The sequence below is a fragment of the Monodelphis domestica genome, chromosome 3 (assembly GCF_027887165.1).
Source record: "Monodelphis domestica isolate mMonDom1 chromosome 3, mMonDom1.pri, whole genome shotgun sequence".
NCBI lineage: Eukaryota > Metazoa > Chordata > Mammalia > Didelphimorphia > Didelphidae > Monodelphis > Monodelphis domestica.
The window spans coordinates 235,650,547-235,672,578 of record NC_077229.1 but is presented as its reverse complement, the minus strand read 5'-3'; positions in this window follow the sequence as shown (position 1 = coordinate 235,672,578).

The window sequence follows — 22,032 nt, the reverse complement described above, 5'->3', positions numbered from 1 at the left end:
TAGAAATTAAAATGAAAAAAATGTAAAAACGGACTATGAAGAAATGGAGATAAACTGTGGAAGAGGAAAATACTGTCATTGGGATGAAGAAAGGAAGTTCATAGGAGGATTTTCACTATGTGTATGTGATTTGGGCAAATACTAATAAGTATAGTTTTTCTTCCATGTTTTCTGGTCATTTAACACCACTAAGTTAGAGTTCTTTCCTATAATATTCACCCTGGCATATGCTATCTTACCCAGTTGGGGTAAGAGGGTAAGATGAGTGGCAGCAAAAGTGTTAGAAGGCTTTATTATATACCTACCTCACTCTGATCTCTGATCTCTCTTTCTGTTTTTCCTGTTTAGTTTTCTAATTTAATTTAAATTTTTTTGGAGAAATATGGCATTGAGGTTAATGTAGCAGTCAAAATAAGGCCCTCTTGGCCCCACACCCTGATAGCTATAATCTTTCTCCTTTGTGGTAGTAGTATCTGGCCTTGACCAACCCTCTGAGTGCCTGTGCTCTTCCCTCCTATTTTGAAGTACTTGTCTCACTTCAGGAAAAAAAATAGAGGGGCCTTGTCTTTTTCCAGGGCATTCATAGACACTAATGATCCTTGAACCAAATAAATTGGTGCTACATCTGCAGATGTTTCTCTTACCTGTACTTGAATCCAACATCTTGGATAAAAGACTCTCTCTCTCTCTCTCATATATATATATATATATTTATATATATATACATATATGTATATATATATATATATATACATATATAGTAGTAGCAGTCTCTCAGTAACTGAGGATGACAATTGTCTTTGTGTGTTTTCATCTGTGATGTAGATGAGTGTGTACAAAGACACTTGTGCATGGAGGAGATTTAAGTGGAAGAGACACTTCCCACACACAGAGGGGCACAGAGACAGTCCCACTCTCTTGGCCTTGAAAGCCTGGGTCCAGTGGCAAGAAAAATCGTTACACCTGGAGGCTTCCTCAGCTGCATGCATTGGATGGCCGTGTTGTCTTTTGTGCTCCAACATGTCCTAAGCACTCCACAGTGCTTTGCTGCGTCGCCATCTCAGCCATTGAACCTTCTTATTGGTTTCTTCTGCCTGTTCTGCCAAAGCAGTCTTCACATGCTGGGTGAGCAAAGCCTTAGTTCACCAGGGGTCTACGACCCAATGGCTACCCTCACAAGGTTTAGCAGGCCTGTCGAAGCCGTTGCCCAGGGTGTGGCCGCTGCTGCATGCTAGCAGCTACTGGGAGCCACAAGTGAGAGCTGGGTGTCAGGTGGGGGTCAGAGGCTGGAGAGCTGCCCTAGAAGGGAATGACAAGCCCTCCATATCAGAGATACTACCCCTCCCTAAACACCCCATACATCACACACACACACACACACACACACACACACACACACACACACACACACACATATATATATGCACCTATAGAGGCATAAATATTTATGTGTTTTATTTGCATATAATAAAATCCAGTGTCAAAACTTCATTATGATAAGGAGAAGACACTGGGCTACTCAAGCCTACACCAACCAAATAAAAGCTTTGACAAATCCCACCAAGCTAGAAAAGTTTTAAGTATGGATTTAGTGATGAATGGTATAGCTGACATCTAAGGACAATAGGTTAATAAATTAAGTTTTACATAATTTCAATCTGAGGGAACTATTGAATAATAAGGAGTAAAAGGAAAGAGACTTCCAAAAGTGATAAGTGATCACAGGGGGAGATTAGGTCTGAAAGTGGAGATTTGGGTAACATTCACATAGAAATGGTCTTTGAAGACATACAAGTATATTACATTTCTAATATAAAATATAGAAATGAGAAAGTAATGAGGCAAAAATGGAATGTTCAAGAATTCTGACATTTAGAAACTATAAAGAGTTTGTATTACACTTTTAATGCGATTAAGTACTTCATATAGTCTTCTCTCCCACCTCTTTCCCTCATACTAAGGGTCTTTAAGAGATAGATGAATGGATGGATAGATAGATAGATAGATAGATAGATAGATAGATAGATAGATAGATTGATTGATCTATAGGTAGATAATAGGTATACATACCTTCAACTCATCTACTTCTCATCTTCCACCCTGTGTCAGCTACACACAGATATGGTTATACCCTTAGATCTACCAAGAATTATAAATGTATTACTTACATGCTTCTTATTGTTGTTATTCAGTTTTGTCCAACTCTTCATCAATACATATGGGGCTCTCTTGGCAAATATATTGGGGTGTTATGACATTTCCTTTTTCAAAGAATTAAAGGGATTAAAGCCAACAGAGGTTAAATGGTTTGCCAAGGATCACACAGATAGTAAGTGTTTAAAACTGAATTTGTACTCATCTTCTTCATTCCAGGTCTATCTATTTAACCAGCTGCTTTTATTTCATGTTTATGAACTCTTCAAATTCCCTTTTCAGATCACATTTTATTACCATTCCACCACTCCTTCTGTCTGGTAACTCCAGTTCTTTTCCAACCTTACCAATCACTAATCTTTACCACCCCTATATTCTTTACTAGGCAATGATTATATACTCTTTTCTCTTAGTGAATTTATTTAATTCTACTCTCTTCTCTTTTCTCCAGTCACTTACCTCTTTATCCTGTCAAAGTTATATCCAAATCCTATCAAAGTTAAATCCCAAACAGCCCTCAGCCTTAGATTACTTCCCTCATCCAAAGCCTTTATTCCTATTCAAATGTTGTTGAATGAAGATGATGAAAATCCAGAAAAAATACTGACTGAATCTATTACATATTTATGTTGCTTGATCTCAACAGGGCCTCCATTGTAATAACACATTGCTTTTATACCTCCTTAATGCACTCATTAAGCCACTTTCTAGAGTAGTTTTTCCAAATGTTTTAATCTCTCTTCAAATCACTTATGTCTACCTTTCCATAAACCATCTTATCTGAAAACCTTACTTTATGTTTCACTGAAAAAAAATTTGAAGTCATTTAATTAATTAAAGCCCCCTCTTCTCTCAAGTTCTTCATCTCACATTGTCAATATGCATTTACAATAATCTTTTTCACCCCTATATTATCTTGGTAAGAAGGGGTAATCCTTCTTACCAAGATAAACCCTGATGCATGCACAACCAATCCTGTTCCATAGTGATATCTTCAAGAGATTGCCTTCTCTATCATTACCCACTCTATCTTATTTATCTTCAGTATCTTCCTGACTACAGGCTACTTCAATGCTGCTTACAAACATATACATGTCTCCCCCTCATTAAAATAACTTCACTTTCTGCTACTGCATCATATCTATCCTGGGATTTTTGGTTAAACCCAACAGAAAAAATGTCTATAGCAGGTGCCTCCACTTTTTCTCCACTAACTCTTTTCTTAATTCTCTGCAGTCTAGCTTTTGATCTCATCATTCAATCAAAACTCCTCTCCCTAAGGTTACCAATGATATTTTATTTACCAAGTAAAATAACCTTACCTTAATACACACCATTTTTTACCTCTCTGAAGCTTTTGAAACTCTCAGTTAACCTCTTCTCCTTAATGATGTTTTGTATGTGATTTTAAAATTCTAACTAATCTTTCTTAGCCATATTTGTGATACTTATCTAAACTCCTTGATCACTCTTCAGTTTCCTTCTCTAGATATTCATCTAGATCATGCTGGTGAACCTATGGCACACATGCAGGAGGGAGCTTCTCCCCTCTACCTTTTCACACATACCTGAGGACATTTCTTACATCACTTGCCCCTCTTCCCACCAGCCCAATGGGAGTGCTTCCTCTATCCTCTGTCCGGGGTAAGTTAGAGTTGGAGTGGGTGGCTCATATATGGTATGAGGGTTGCAATTTGGGTACTCAGTCTCTAAAAGGTTCACCATAACTGATCTAGGTCATACAGGAAACCAATGGATGTTCTCCAAATATTTTCCCTGGGTATTCTTTTCTCTCCCTCTATGTATAGTATCTTACTTGAGCTTATCAATTCTCATTGATTTATTAATCAACTCTAGGCAAATGACTTTATTATTTACTTTTACAATTTTACCATCTCTTCTTACCTCCAATTTTCCATCTTCAGCTGTCTAGTAGATATCTTAAACTGTATGTTATCTCAGCAGAAATCTCTTCTCTCTCTAGTCAAACTTGTCACCTCATCCTTACTTTCCAATAATTCTCTACAGACTTATTAACAATCTCTCAACTGATAAATCTAATGACATTTTTCTCAGTTCTCATATTCTTTAACCTCTAAAGCCTTTGAAAGTCTTAATAACCTTTTCCCATGATATTCTTTTATCTCTAGTTTTTGGAAAACAACTCATTTCTGGTCCTTCTTTGACCTGACCACTTCTTTTTAGTCTTCTTTGTCTGTTAAATATGAGTGTCCCTTAAGTCTCTGCTTTTGACCTCTTTTCTCTCTCCCATGGATAGAAAAATTATCTCTCTGTAGATGGCTTTCAGATATACTTATTGAGACCTAAGTTTTCTCCACATCTCCAATCTTACAATTCCAACTGCCAATTCGATATCTTGAACTAGATATCCCATAAACATCTTAATTTAACATACCCCTGCTATATGTATTGTCTTCCACACTAAGTCTTCCCTCCTTGATTTAGACAATCTTTGAAATTATTTTTTCTCTCTAACAGTTTATGATTCTTTTACTATGTAATTTAATTTGACTTTTTTCTCTTTGTCCTAATAAATGATATGGCAAAATAGCATTTGCCTTAGTACTCACTTACCGAAAGGTTTAAAATAGATGTAATTGATTCTGTTATGGATATAAGAAGATAAACTTTGATTCTAATAAAGGAGCAATTAGTTCCACAATAAATACTATGAAAATATAAACAGAAATTACAATAATAACATAATTATTCAATATACAGTTTATAAAACACTGTTCACAACAACCCTAAGTAAAACTTTTATCATCTTCTTTGAACAGATGAGGAAACTGAGAATTAGGGAGATTAATTTACTTGCACAAGGTTTTACAGGGGAAAAAATACAGCCCATTCTAAAGTCAAAGTCTTTTATTTTTTACACCAATTCCAGTATTCATCTTATTATCATGCTACCTTTTTATTAGGTTTCTTTTCTAAAGTACTCCTATTATATAGAAATAGTATTTTCTTTCCAACAAATTACTCTGATGAAAATTATGAACCTCAATCATCATAGATTAGTAAATATAGAAATTACCTGAAGGTCATTCCAATTTCCTATATTCATATATCTATAGATATATGCTATTAAATACATTAAGTTTTTATAATATATTATGCTCCAAATATGGCAGCTAATGTTTTTACTTATTGAATTGCTCAGAAAATTATGAAAACCAATACATGTTTACAATTAGATTCCCAGTAGGCACTTTGCAGACTGACCCTTATAATAGTTCTATAAATTGTCCTGTTTTTTATTTTGTGTTACATTTATTATGGCCATTTGGCTTTCACTCTTGTCTTTAGCAAATTAATTTTTCTGAGGCTAATCCCAAACACAGTTAATAGCAAGAATTTTCTGTGGTTGAGCAATTCATTATAACAAAATATTAACAGCAAGCCCAGGGACTTGAGCTTAATCTAAAGCCACAAACAATAAACTGGTCTGGGGATCCCAAGCTGTTATACTTTGTAAGAGAATAGAAGAGCACTCTAAGCATCCTCAAAAGCTGAAGTTCTTGATGTCAGCATAACCCCTATTAGCAGTTTGATTACTTTCTGATATTATCCAGAAGTTTTATTAATCTGCTTTTTTAATTTATTTTCTTATAATTTAAATAAATTCATTCATTAGGTAAAGATAACTGACAGGGTAAAATTTCTCCTGTGACCTGTTCCCAGTACCTTTGGAAGGATACATAAGAAACTCAGATGATACATGAATATGAAAACTTAAATAATAAATCACATATTTAAAAACTTGCACAGCCAACATTTTCTGTGTTTTGAAGTGAGAAATAAATGTCTAGATTAAAGAATTCAAAAAATTTCTTAGTAAGTTATTTGGAAATAAACAGTAGTTAGACTAAGGAGCAGAAGATTCTGCATCAGTTGCAATACTTTTTATAATCCAGTTTTGCCTTAAATGTAGCTTCAAAGATAAATCCCTTATGTTTCATTGGTCACAGTTACATTCTTAGAAAAGAATTTCCAAACATTTCAATCTCTTAGCTCATAAGTAGTCTGTTTTATTTTGGATTTCTTTTTTCAAGGAAACAGCTGCAAAGAGTAATATTTATACATGGTCTTACACAATAAACCTATTCTTAATTTCACTTATTTTAACTGCTGTTGCTAACAGAAAACTAGTCCAAAGAAATACAGAGTAGATTGACATTACCTTGCTATGTCTTCTCAGAAAAGAAGCATTATGGCATGGTGCATAGGAACCTGGTGTCAAAGTCAAGAGGATAAGAATTCAAGTTCCATCTCTGTGAATCTGTTTTAACCTTGGCTTGTCATTAAACCTCTATTTACCATAAATAAGTCTCAAAAACTTAAGTTGCAAAATGTGTGCTTAGTTAGACAAGATTTCCCCATCAAGAGTTTAATCTACCTGTGAAATCATAGATTAGTTTTGCTGCTGTTGCCATTGTTGTTGTTTTACCAGGAAAACTCATTTATTAGACATTTCTTTCTAGTTGGTTGACTTATTTTCTCCTTGCCTGGTGGCTCTTTAATTTAGCTATTACATTCCTGTAAGTAGTCATTTGAAGATTTCTTTCTGGAGTCAATATGTTAAGTCTTTCAATTTGAATTTTATTTTCTTGTTTTCAGGATCTATTGTTAGGGTCCGAGTTGCAGACCACCAAAGGAGCACATGAAGACAATGCAATTCAAGCAAGGGAAAACCTTTATTACTAGCACGCTATCACTAGCATGCTAGGGGAAAGCTCAGCAAAGGAGTTCCATCCTCCCAGAGTTGGGACCCTACATATATGCCTCACAATATTACTTAACCTGGAAGATTGTTTAAACCCTAGAGCACTTTATGGGTAGTTATTTTGCTGAAATGTTGCAACTGATGTTGCAAAGTCCTGAAACACCCTACGGTCAGCTCTCTGCTGAAATGTTTGACTGGGCAGCATCGCTGGAAGATGTGTTTATCAGATGGGTTGGAGGTCCTGTGCCCTTTTTCCTTTACTTCACTATGGGCAATTATGTTTGATAATTTCTTGTAATATGATATCCAAGGTTTTTTCTTGATCATGGCTTTCAGATAGTTCAATAATTCTCAAATTGTCTCTCCTAGATGTGGCAAAGTTGAGATATTAATGCCCTGATGATGCAGTTGTGAATTGATCCAACTATTCTGGAGGGCAATTTGGAACTATGCATAAAGGGTGCTAAAAGACTGTCTGCTCTTTGATCCAGCCATAGCACTGCTGGGTTTGGTTTCACCAAAGAGATAATAAGGAAAAAGACTTGCACAAGAATATTCATAGCTGCGTTCTTTGTGGTGGCAAAAATTGGAAAATGATGGGGTGCCTTTAAATTGGAGAATGACTGAACAAATAGTGGTATAGGTGGGTGATGGAATACTATTGTGCTCAAAGGAATAATAAACTGGAGGAATTCCATGTGAACTAAAATTACCTCCAGGAATTGATGCAGAGTGAGAGGAGCAGAACCAGAAGAACATTATACACAGAGACTGATACACTGTGGTATAATCAAATGTAATGGACTTCTCCATTAGTGGCAATTAAGTGATCCTGAACAACTCGGAGGCATCTACAAGAAAGAACACTATCCACATCCAGAGGAAAAACTGTGGGAGTAGAAACATGGAAGAAAAGCAACTGCTTAATTACATGGGTCCAGGGGAATATGTTTGGGGATGTTGACTCTAAATGATCATCCTAATGCAAACATCAACAACATGAAAATAGGTTCTGATCAAGGGCACATGTAAAACCCAGTGGAATTGTGAGTAGGCTACGGGAAGGAGTGGGGGGAGTGGTGGGAGGGAAAAAACATGATTCTTATAAACAAGGAATACTGTTCTAAATTGACTAAATAAAAAAAAAAGTCTCCCCTAGATCTTCCTAGATCTGTTCTCTAGGTCACTTGTTTTTTTTTTATTTTCAATAAGCTATTTCATGTTTTCCTTCCCCCCCCAATTCCTTTGATTCTGCTTTATTGTTTCTTGATTTCCCATGAAATCAATTGTTTCTAGATGGTCAATTCTGATTTTCAAGTCCTTATTTTTTTCTCTGTCAGTTTTGATTCTTCTTTTTTAATTGGCCTATTTCTTCTTGCATCACTTTAATTTCTCTTCCCCATTTTTCTTCTGTCTCTCTTAATGGTTTTTTTAAGTCTTTTTTTGAACTTTTCCAGACTCTGTGTCCAATCCATATTTTTCTTTTGGACTTTGCATGTGTTTCCTTTGTTCTTGATGTCCCCTTTGGTTGTACCTTATTCTTTGTTTCCATAAAATTTCTTTTTTTATTGTTGTATATTCATTTTTCCTATTTAATTATAGGTAGGTTCCGTTTTCTGGGAATTTGGAGTACACTCTTAAACTCCAGTCCTTCCTTGATGTAATCTCAGCTTATTTTCTGGGTTGTTACTAGTTTACTGACACCCAGCTCTCAGTTGTGGCTCCTAGTGGCTGCTAGCATGCGGCAACAGCCACAACCCAGGCAACGGCTTCGACATGCGAGCTAAACCTTGTGAGGGTAGCCATCGGGTCGTAGACCCCTGGTAAATGAAGGCTTTGTTCACCCAGCATGTGAAGACTGCTTCGGCCAAACAGATGGAAGAAACCAATAGGAAGGTTCAAAGGCTGAGAGGGAGACGTAGCAAAGCACTGTGGAGTGCTAAGGATTTGTTGGAGCACAAAAGACTACATGGCCATCCAATGCAGCTGAGGAAGTCTCCAGGTGTAACGACTTTTCATGCCATTGGACCCAGGCTTCCAACACCTGAGAGAGTGGGACTGTCTTTGTGCATTGACTTTTCCACTTAAATCTCCTTCACGCACAAGTGTTCTTGTGCACACTCATTACATCATAGATGAAAGTGCACAAAGACAATCTTCATCCTCAGTCACTGAGAGACTACTACTACTAGTTAACCAGATGGTCTGAAGACTGAGAGCTCTGAGAGCCCTCTCCCTGTACTGATTCAATTGACCCTTGATATTCTGGGAGCTTAAAGACTTTCCTCAGGCTTGGGTGTAAGCTTTTGATCTCACTCTGAACTTGATCAGGTCAGGAACTGATGAAATTCTAGCCCCAGGCTTAGCCTCAAGATTTTGGTCTCATGGTTAGGTGTTTGTGATCCAATCAGGTACACCCTTGATTGCCCTGTCCTGGAGCTCCACCCTTAGTTTGAGCAAAAAGATCTTGGGTGTGGGAAGGTGTTCCTCCTGTGAACTGTGACTTTACCACAAACTGTAGATTATGTCCTCATCCCAAGTCTAGACTTGTATTCCTAGTTTTGCTCTGAATCCACACAGATCAGCCCCCTGCAGCCCAGATTGCCCTGGGCTAGGATTCCAGATTTCTCCACAGGTTTTAAATTTTAAGGGGTGTGATTTGGCTTAGACCACTATTTGCCCAGGAAGGATCTCAAGGTCTGACAGTTAAGGCTTAAGTTCAGAACCTATGACAGCAGATGTGAGCTATGTGGCTTGCTCTTGGCTTTCTCTTCACTTCTTGCTAAAGCCTCTTGCTGGCTCTGTTATCTTCTCACCCCAGTGTCCCAGATGTTGTCTTCCTATTGTTTGGGCTTTTCTTTTCTTGTTTCATTCTGTTGGTTGTTTATTCTTTCACTCCTTTTTCATTTTGTGGTCATATTTTAATCTTGATCGGAGAGCATTCTTGTGGTAACAGAGGTGCTGCTCTAGTTACTCCTCCATCTTCTAAATGATCTAAACATTTCTCAGCATTTATTTACTTTATGTTGAGAGCATTAAAACTTCAAAAAACAATTTTCACAGTACCTAATAGATTACACCCAAAAAAGTCATTCTTATAGTAAGCCCAATAATAGCCTTTAGGTCAAGTATCACCAACTTTCAAATTAAGAAATCATGTTTCAAGGCATCTTAGAAGGCTCAGTGTATAGAGTGTTAAGCCTGGAGTTAGGAAGATTCATTTTATTGAATTGAAATTTGGCCTCAGACTCTTATTAGCTATTTGACATGGGGAGAGTCACTTTTTTTTGTCTTAGTTTCCTCACCTACAAAATGAGTGAAATAGCAAATAACAAACAACTTTTGTACCTTTGCCAAGAAAACCCCATGATGGCTCATGAAGGACTAGACATAACTGAATAGGTCTGAACATATTAGTCATAACATGAGAAAATATTGGCTTTCTTCTACATTGATTTTACTTGTAAGTACATACTCTGAGGCCATACTTTTTTTTTCCTGTGTCATATTTAGTTTAGCAAGTTCCCTTTATCTAGCTGTTCAAGATCTTGAAAGACCATTTTTACCAATAAATCTTTAGCTTTTGCTTGTCCTTTGTTTAAAAAAAATGTATGCACTGTCTTGTTTTACTCTCACAATAAGCCTACAATTGTCATAATTCAGATAGTTGTTATCACCACTTTATACATGAAGGACTCCACTTTAGAAAAAGATTGTGCACAGGTTACCTTAAGAAGTCAGCTAGAATTTTCATGAAGTAACTTAAAGAGATTTTCCAAGAGCCCTACAGGTCTGAGGAAAAATAACAGTCACTCTGGAGGTTTCACACTCAGAGGTTAGAGGTTTTGGTTTTTCCTTGGAAAATTCTGAGAGAAGTTGGTGAAGGTTGAGAAGATTTTGGAAAATTTGGAAAGTTAATGGGTTAGATCAGAGGTCCCCAAACCACAGCCCATGGGCTACATGTGTCCCCCTGAGGCCATTTATCTGGCCTCCACCACACTTCTGGAAGGGGCACTTCTTTCATTGGTGGTCAGTGAGAGTAGCCCTGTATATGGCGGTGCAAAGTGTGGCGTCGCTCATGTACAGTACTACTTCTGGTGACATAATCTTTTGCATAGTGCCTTATTTTGAGAGTAACTGAATGAGAACGAGGTGCTGGGCAAAGGATTATGTGGCAAACACAATGGAAGACTTAAGCAAGGTGAACAGCGATCTCGGGGAGGGGATTCTGCCCTGTGTATACTGCTGCCTGGTATAGTGGTGGTGCTGATGGGCCTGTGCAAAGTGTTGCAGGGCTATCATGGCCAGCTCTGTAGCCTCCACTATCCAGACAGCCATATACAGATTTGTTCACAGTTTTTTTTTTTTGTTGTTGTTTTTAATAGCCTGACCCTCCAACAGCATGAGGGACAGTGAAATGGCCCCCTGTGTAAAAAGTTTGGGGACTCCTGGATTAGATCATTGGTTTGGAGAGAGCCTCACTGAGATTTTCTCTCTGTGACATTACAGAGGTGAAGGAGGCCAGCAGGGCATGGAGAGAGCTACATTGATGGGAATCTGTCAAGAGCTGATTTCTCTAAAGCTGGAGAGAAGGAAATGAATTACTTATAAAATTAAATTAGAATAAATAGTTTATATAGATAGAATAAAGGCATAGAAAGAATAGGAAGTTTTGATCAACCTTGATTTTTGTCAAGGAAAAAGGTAGCTCTTGTGAGCTAGATTTTGGGGGTTGTTATATATTGAAATTTAGATTTAGGGCACATATATATCAATAAGAAATATTCCCTACCTGTTTTCCTTTCCTTTTCCTATAATTTTATATTCACAATAAATAGTTTATATATACATATACATATATATATATACATATATATATATGTGTGTGTGTATGGGGTGTTCAGGGAGGGGTAGTATCTCTGGTATGGAGGGCTTGTCGTGCCCTCCTAGGGCAGCTCTCCAGTCTCTGACCCTCACCTGACACCCAGCTCTCACTTGTGGCTCCTAGTAGCTGCTAGCATGCGGCAGCGACCACAACCCAGGCAAAGGCTTCGACAGCCAGGCTAAACCTTGTGAGGGTAGCCATCGGGTCGTTGACCCCTGGTGAATCAGGGCTTTGCTCACCCAGCATGTGAAGACTGCTTCTGCGGAACAGGCAGAAGAAACGAACAAGAAGGTTCAACAACTGAGATGGCGATACAGCAAGGCACTGTGGAGTGTTTAGGGCGTGTTGGAGCACAAAAGACAACACAGCCATCCAATGCAGCTGAGGAAGTCTCCAGGCGTAACAATTTTTCGTGCCACTGGACCCAGGTTTCCAACGCCGAGAGAGTGGGACTGTCTCTGTGCATCTACTTTTCCACTTAAATCTCCTTCACGCACAAGTATCTTTGTGCACACTCATCTATCATAGATGAAAATGTACAAAGACAACCGTCATCCTCAGTTACTGAGAGACTACTACTATATATATATTACTTTGAGCAGGATTCTTTCAACTGCTTAGACTCAGCCATCTTTACCAACTGTCAAAACTCAGGATCTAACTCAACTCAAGAACCTGACCACAGCCACCATCAACTATTGATTAATACCAATACTAATAAATATTTAGGGTCTAGTATCCCCGAAATTATATACCTCAGCAAAAAGAATGGCAATGATGCTTTGTTTCACTTTTTGCTTTGTTTTTGAGGCATTATTTCAATGTATTTTGACACATAGAAAGTAAATATTCTAGTAAAAGTTCAATAGAAAAGAGAATATGTGGAATTATGATAAAAATTTTAAAGTTCAAATAATTTTTTTAAAATGTATTACTTCCAATTTATAATTTTAGTAAACACTATCATTTGGGATATGAATGTATTTTCTTTAAAGTAATTTCAGTATGTCAGAATTTAAAATGAGAATTTTACTGAAAATAGGGGAAATTATTTATTTTGTAGGAATTTATTTATATGTTGTCTTCTTTTTAGAATGTAAGTTTCTTGAAGGTAGAAACACAACAATATAAGATCTAATTTTATATATTTCTGCCTTCTATAAAAAATTTAACATTTGATTTGTTTGAAGAAATATTACCTTAAATGTTTTCTGTCAGCACAATATTTCCTATGCATAAGTTAAAATCATATAAGTTCTTGAAAATAGAAAAATGAAGATATCTTTTTATGAACCATTCATATACATCTAGTGGAGTTACTGACTTCCCTCTGAAATGCAAATCTAAAAACATTTCTTTTTGCATAAGACCTTCCCTTGTCTTTTCATTTTCTAGTCTCATTACTAAAACTACATACATAGTATCTGCTTTTTATTTTTCATATACTTATGCTTATATTTATTTTTGAATGCTATTTTCCTTTGTAAATTGTAAAATTCTTTTAAGGAGTGACTATCATTTTTATTGCATCCCAAGCATCTAGCCTAGTCTCTTTAGTTAATAATAGATATAAGAAATACTATCTGATTAATTAGTTGATCAAATGAGGTATCATTTAAGGAACACCGTGTCCACTAAAAGTGACTCTGTTTTGAAGAATCAAGAACAGGTTTTTTTTTAAGAGGTGGAAGAGGTCTCACATGTACTTGAATGTGTTATTTCATCTCCTATTTGTGTGCCTTTAAATAAATTTTATTGCTCCTTCCTGGAGTGTGTTCACTTCTCACCTGTGTTACTAAGAACTTCTAGCTTCTTTCAAAATCCAGATCAAGTTCTCCACTCCACTCCATTCTTCCTCTGAGTTCATCCAAACCAAACATGAAAAGAATAACTGTAATAATATTCCTATATGCCATGAGATTTTAAAGGTAACATGCATCCTGTTTCTGGATGATTTTGAATTGATTAAAGTCCTGAAACATTTTAGAGCCTAGATATATTATCTAGCTTAATTGAGATGCATTTATTTGGATTTGGTGTAAAGAATTCCTGTTATCCAGAGACAACTTAAAGAATTGGTCTTTTGGGAGATATCATTTAGGGATACCACTATAGATATCTATATAAACACACACACACATACACATATATATATATATGTAAATGTTGTGTAAGCATTAAATGAAAGGAGAAAGATTAATCACATGATTTTCAGAATTTTTTTAGTGCTTTCATTGGCCCTAAACTTCTACATAAAATAGAGCACCATGTTTTAAAATAATGATATTCTTCCAGTGCTGTTACATGGCTGAGTTAGTTTTCAAATAATTAAAGTTATGAACCTCCCAAAGAGAAATTAAAAAATAAGTGGTGGACATGAACAGACTGTAACACCCTGCCAACTAACAATTGTGTGAGAGAAGCAAAGGATATTACCAGATAAATGTTTCTCTTGGGGAAAAAAAGTTAAGTATAGGAAAATGATGGACATCTTTTATGTAACACTATCCATGCTATTTTAAGATAAATGGAGGAAGATCTCAAAAAAGTTAAATATACTGCTTTTATGGGATGTTTGGGAGGATATGGAAAAGATTCTCACAACATAAGAGGTCATAGATGTTTTTATATCTTTGTTGGATAGAATACCTATCATACATATTCTCATTAAAATATCGTTTCTTCTACTTAAATCATTTAGCTATCTATATTTATTGTGATCTATGGAAAAAATGCTGACATAAACCTACCTTCCTAACATCTGCTTTTTTTCTAATTTTCCCTGAAATTTAGGTCAACTAGGGATTCCTTTCAGAAAGGTGTTCTTGATAATACTAAGAATAAGAGGCATATGATTAAATCATGCTACGTTTATTTGCTTATATTATTTCTTATCTAGCTTGGTCCACATTTCAGCTTTTCTATCCTTTTAAATGGGTATAAATAATTTTAATGATTACTACTTTATAATATAATTAAAGATACAATCCTGTTACTTTTTTATTTTTACCTTTATTTTTTTCACTATTGCAGAATTCTAGACCCTTTATTGTTTCTCTAAGTAATATATTCCTAAACTTTCTTATGTCATGGATCCATTTGAAAGTTTGGTGATACCTATAGATTCATTCTCAAAAGAGTATTTTTAAATATATAAAAGAAAAAAGAAAAAGAAAAACAATTATATTGAAATTGAGGTCATCAATATATACATGTATAAATATATATAATGTATATATGAATCTTTGTGTATTAAAAATCAACTTCACAGACCCCCATGTTAAGCCCATTCTTATTTTTTAAATTGTTGTTCCTCAGCATAAAAATAAAAAGTTTGGATGATATACTGGAAGATTTTTAAAATTAGATTATTATATATCCTTAGAGAGAGGTATCAGAATGGAAGTATAAAAAATTAATAAGTGAATGTTTAAGCCTAAAGAAGAAACCTAGGACTTTTCTAAAGGAAAATTAAAATATATGTTAAAGTAGAATGAAATGAGTGTTTGGGGACAGATATGAATTGTATTCTTTCTACTAGTACTAGTGCCACTACTGTCATTATTAGCAATAATAATCATAATAAAAGCAAAGACACATTTGTAGAAAAATTGAAGATTTATAAGTTTTCCCCCCTCAAATAACTCCTGATTTTCTCCTGATTGCATAGATAATAGATGTCAAAGCCAGGATGTCAAGGATAGTCTTTTAGACCACTGTTTTTTTTTTTACCTGACTATTTTCAAAAAGAGAATAATTTTAAACTTTCCCATCTTTTAATATATCAAAATTAGAGAAGAGATATGCTGCACATTCTAGTTAATGTGCTAATTAGCCAATTTTATTACAGTGCTTTGCTTTGTTTATGGTATTTAATGTTGAAAGATAGTACAAGTGTCATTTTCTAGATATGGAAGTTGAAGTTGAGAATAGTTTGCCAGTGGCACATAGCCAGTAAGCAGCAGAGGCATGGTGCCAGGAAGGCCTTTGATTCCAGCCCTCTGGGTTTTCCACTAGACTACAGCTGTCCTCTGTTTGCCCTTATCTTGGGAAATTATTAATCCTAGACAAGAGACTATAAAAGTAAAAACTGGGACTAGATGTAAAATCAGTTAAAAGCAGGAAAAATAAAATATCCTCTCAAAGTATTAAAACCTAGATTGAAATCCAACAAAAAATGGAATTTCCCTATAAAAATTGAGTTGTGATTACAGTAGTAGACTATGATTCATGTCAGCTTGGAAGACAACCTTATATGTTTCAAATTCTCCATCTGTAACCTGAAGGTAATATTACCCGCCCTATGTATAGTATTGTATAGAATGTGTTGAGATGACATCTATGAGAGAATATTGAAAAAGTAAAGTGGAATATAAATATAAAATACGATCAACATTTTATTATTGTTGCAACTGTGAGTTAGAGGAGAGCTTGGGTAAATCCTTTAGTCAAGTAAAGAATTATCTCAGTAAGGTAATAAATAGCCTCTTTAAGATAGCCAAATATTCATCGATCCTGCAAAATAAATACATGCAGTGGACCCATCTGTCAGTGATGCCACCATCTAGTCAATTTCTTATGTTCACATTTATTTTCAATTCTCTTTCCCTCTCATCTCATGTTCAGTCAATTGCAGAGCACTGCCAACACTATATCTCTGAAATCCATTCCTTGCTGCCTCATTGTACTTCTCCCTATTTATCTGGAAGATGCTAAAAAGTATTTACCTCTACTCTTTGTTGTGTGTATGTGTGCATGGAGAGGAGTAAGAAACAAAGAAGTATTAATAGTTACTGTTACAAGATCAACACATCAAAAAGTTGTAAGAGTGTGAATTGGAGATGAAACAACTGAAAGCAATAAGGGAAGATTTTTCTCTACCTCTGCTCTTTGTTGATCATCTCTCCAGTCCTATCTATATCCTATACAGCTACCAAAATAATTTCCTTTATGTAAAGACTTGGGTTATCACTTCTCAGCTCAAAAATCTTCAGGTGCTCACTATAGCCTCAAGAATAAAGTTTGAATTCTAGCTAGAGTTCATCTAGCATCATCTAGAGTTATCTAATTTCTAAGGCATTGTGCAGTCTGATGCAAATCCACCTTTCAAGCAACAACTCATGTCACTTCCCTTTTCACTTCCGTCACAGCTTCTTCCCACCAGTTATATTATCCTTTCACCTTGTCCTTCCCTTTATCTCCTCTTGAGGTAACTAGGATACTCAGTGGAAGGAATTGGATCAGAGAGCCCTGAGTTCAAATTTGAACAACCTATATTTTCCTATGTCTGTGATCTGGACATGCCACTTAATTTCTCTCTGTCTATACTTCCTCTACTGTTAAATGAAGTTAATAAGATAATCTATTTCTTAAAGTTATTGTGAAGATCAAATAAAATATTTGTGAACTACTTAAAAAAGTGCCTGGAAAACAATAGGTGCTGAAAAAATATTTGTTTCCTTCTTTCCTCAAGATTACCTGCCTTTTCACCATTGCTTGTACCTAGAGTGTGCCTACAGAAAACGCTGCACCCTTTTTCATATCTTGAATCCCTAACTTATTGAAACCATCCTGGATAATATTTAAATTCTTTAATAGTAGGAATTATGTAACTTTTAAAAATATTTTTATCTCTAGTACCTAATGCAGTTCTTAGCACAAAGTGGTTGCTTAATAAATGATTATTGATTGATTATTGATTAGAAAATCAAACACCCCCTACTTCAGAAAATCTTCCCTTATTGCTTTCAGTTGTTTCACCTCCAAATCACATTGTTTTATAAGTAACTCCTTGATATGATTATCTTATAACAGTTAACTATTTATATTTCTTATTTGTTTCTTACCCCAGTGCCCACACACACTCATACCTTTGGACTACATTTCACAAAGACAGAGACTGTTTTATTAAAATAAGAAAAAAAAACCCTTAGGGGTGGAGCCAAGATGGTGATATAGAAGCAGGAAAAGCTCAAATCACTTTATTAATCCCCTCCAACCAAACTTAAAATAATGCCTCAAACTGAACACTGGAGTGAAAGAGCCAACAGGAGATGGAGTGAAGCAACTTTCATGTAGAGAACAACTTGAAAGGTTCTGAACTTGGGCCCAAGCCAGTGTCAATGACCCTGAGATTCTGCTAAATCCAATAGCAGTGCAAATCCAAGAAAACCCACTAAAGTTCCAAGTCTCAGCCCAAGCTGAGAGTAAGGTCCAGAATCCTTGTGTGAGGCAATCTCTGTAGGACTCCTGATCTGTGTAAGCCCAGCATGAGGTTGGGGACCCCAGGCAAGTTTATAATAAGGACTTTAACCCCATCACAAGGCAGTCTGCATGGCACACCTAGTCTAGGACCTGAACCCCAGTGAAAGACAGTCTATAGCTTGCTGATCTATGTTAGTCCAGACCCAGACACAGAGCTAGCTCCCATAAAATTTCAAAGAAAAGGTACAAACCCAAAGGCAAGGCAGGGCACAGTGTGTTTGACCCAATCAAGCCTAGAATGACACCAAAGGCCACACAGCATAGGGTAACTCATAGTGCTCTGAACTCTACAGGCCATCAGCAATTTCAAGGTGGTGTTTAAATCAACAGTGAGAGGTGGCATTCAGATATCCCCACACATAGGCCATCATACCGCCTTGGAAGAATTGAAATTTACAGAAACACCTAAATATATCTAAGGGTAGCTTCAAGGAACAATTAAAGTTTAATAGAATGTCCTCTCTACCCTGAAAACAGATCACATCTTTAAGATAAAAGTGAAAGTCAAGAAAAAGGCTGGGAAAATGAGCAAACATAAAATCCCTAACCAATGAAGATTTTATATGGACAAAGAACAAGACCCAGACACAGAAGAGACAGTGGAAGCAAAGCATGAACTTTCAAAGCTTGAAAGAAAAATATGAATTGGTTTCAGGCTCTGAAGATCTCAAAAAGGATTTCAAAAATCAATTAAGAGGGGTAGTGGAAAAATGGAAAATAGAAATGAAAGTAATGCCAGAAGGAAATAATATCATAATTGGCCAAATGGAAAAGGAGATTAAAAAACTCATGGAAGAAACTCATTTCTTACAAATTAGAATTGGGCAACTAGAAGCTAATGATATGACATCAAGAAAAAATGAAACCAAATCAAAGAAGAAAAAGTGAAATATTTCACTGGAAAATGATCTGGACATAGATCCAGGAAAAGGCAATTTAAGAATTATTGTACTATTTGAAAACTATGACATATATATATATATATATATATATATATATATAAAAGAAAGAGCCTAGACATCATAATGTAAGAAATTACTATAGAAGACTGTCTTGACATTCTTGGGAAATAAAGTAAAATAGAAATTGAAAGAATCCACAGTTCACCTCTGGAAATAAATCCCCAAGTGAAAACTCCAAGGAAAAAAAGAGCTAAATTGAAAAGTCCCCAAGCCAAGAAGAAAATATTACAATTACACTGAAAGAAATAATTCAAATACCATAGAGCTACTGTCAGGATTATACTGGATTTAGCAGCTTCCACATCAAAGAATCAGAAAGAATGGAATGATATTCCAGAAGGCAAAATTTATAGGACTGCAACCTAGAATAAACAATCAAACATAAGTGAGTATATTCTTACAGGGAAAAATGTTATTCAATAAAATTGAAAATTTCAATAATTCTTAATGAAAAGAGCAGATATAAACTGAAAATTTGATATCCAAACAAGAATAGCCTTAAAATGCAAATAAGAAAGAGAAAATTTAAGAGATTCAATAAGTTCAAACTATAACTATTCCTACAATGAAAGATGATATTCTTAATTTTTTGTCAGTATTAGAGCAGTTTGAAGGAGTATACATAGACATGTATGAATGTGTGGAGTAAGCTGATTATAATGATACAATATGGAAAAAAGGGGTGAAAAACAGAATTGCACTGAGAGAAAAGGGAAGAAAGAGGTTCTATGTGGTAATTTATCTCACCTCAAGAAACATGAAAAGCTATTATACTGGAGAGGAGGATGAGAGTGTTGATGGGCAATGCTTCAACCTTACTCTCATTGTAATTGGGTCAGAGAGGAAATAACAACCAAACCTATTGGGGTACATTACTTTATCTTACCCTATAGAAAAGTAAGAAGGGAATAAGACAAAGAATAACAAATAGAAGGAAGGGGGAAGTAAGGGGTCCTGATTAAAACCAAAACATTTGTAAGGAGAGACACAGAAAAAAGGAGAAAGAGCAGGATCAGAAAGAAAATAAGATGGAGGGCAATATACAGTTGGTAATCTTAACTGTGAATGTGAATGGGATGAAGTCACCTATAAAATGGAAGTGGAGAGCAAAGTGAATTAAAAACCAGAATCCTATGATATATTAACAAGAAACACATTTAATGCAGAGAAATACATACAGAGTAAACGTAAGAAGTCGGAGCAGAACTTATTGTAGGAGAAACAAACATCTCAGACACAGCTAAAGCAAAAATAGATCGGATTAAAAGGAATAGGGAAGGAAATTACATCTTGTTAAAAAGTACTCTAGAAAAAGAAGTAATATAAATATTAATATAAATATATATATATGTACACAAAAATGGTATGGTCTCCACATTTTTAAAGGAGAAAGAAATTAAATGAGCTTCTGAAGGAAATAGAAATACTATACTTGTTGGGAATCTCACATTTCCCCTTTCAGATCAAGATAAAGCAAGCAATAAGCAATAAGCAATAAGGAAATAAGGAAGTAAATGAAATTTTAGAATATTTAGAACTAATAGATCTCTGGTGAAAATTTAATGGGAATAGAAAGGAATTTACCTTTTTCATGACTATGTAGCGCCTACATGAAAACTGACTAAGTGTGAGGGCATAAAAACTTCACAACCCAATTAAAAAAATTAAAATTGCAACCTTTTAAGATCAAAACATAATAAAAATTATAATCAATAATGGTTCATGAATACAAATCAAGAATTAACTTGAACCTAAATAAATTAATGCTAAATAAAGGTCCAGTCAAAGAAGAAATCATAGAAATGATCAACCATTTCATTAATGAGAATGAGACAACATAAAAATTCATGAAATACATACAAAGAAATTCTTAGGGTAAAACATATTTCTAAACATTTACATAAATAAAATAGAGAATTAGTAGAGCAATTAATTGTGCATGCAACCAAAAAACTAAAAAAGGACAAATTAAAAACTCCATTTAAACACTAAATTGAAAACTAAAAATTAAAGGAGAAATTAATAAAATTGAACTAATTAATAAAACTAAACAAATAAAATAGGCAGTCCATTTATAAATCTGAGTAATTAGACCTTTGTCAGAGTTTTTTGTTATGAAGATTGTTTCCCAATTTGTTGCTTCCCTTCTAATTTTAGTTACATTGGTTTTGTTTGTACAAAACCTTTTTAATTTGATGTAGTCAAAATTATTTATTTTACATTTTGTGACTCTTTCTAAGTCTTGCTTGGTTTTAAAATCTTTCCCTTTCCAAAGGTCTGACGTGTATACTATTCTGTGTTCACCTAATTTAATTATACTTTCCTTCTTTATATTCAAGTCATTCACCCATTTTGAGTTTATCTTGGTGTAGGGTGTGAGGTGTTGATCCAAACCTAATCTCTCCAACACTGTCTTCTATTTTTCCCAGCAGTTTTTATCAAATTGTGGATTTTTGTCCCCAAAGCTGGGGTCTTTGGGTTTGCCATAGATTGTCTTGCTGAGGTCACTTACTCCTAGTCTATTCCACTGATCCTCCTTTCTGTCTCTTAGGCAGTACCAAATTGTTTTGATGACCACTACTTTGTAATATCATTAGGAACTATTTAGCCTGATTATATGACAATAATTCTGACAATCTAAGTGAAATGGAATTTTTGCAAAACTATATGTTGCCCAGCCTAACAAAAGAATACAATACTTAAGTAATATAATTTCAGAAAAAGAAATTGAACTTACCATCAATTAATTCCCTAAGTAAAAAACCCCCAAGTCAGCTGGATTCATATGTAATTCTAGCAAACATTTAAAGAATTACTAGTACCAACACTATATAAACTATTTGGGAAAATAATTAGAAAAGGAATTCTACCAAATCCTTTTTATGACAAAATAGGGTACTTTTACCTAAGCCAGGAAGAACAAAAATGGAGAAATAAAATCAAAGACAAATTTCTTTCATGAGTATAGATGCAAAAATTTCAATAAAATACTAGAAAGGAAACTACAATTACTATCTCAA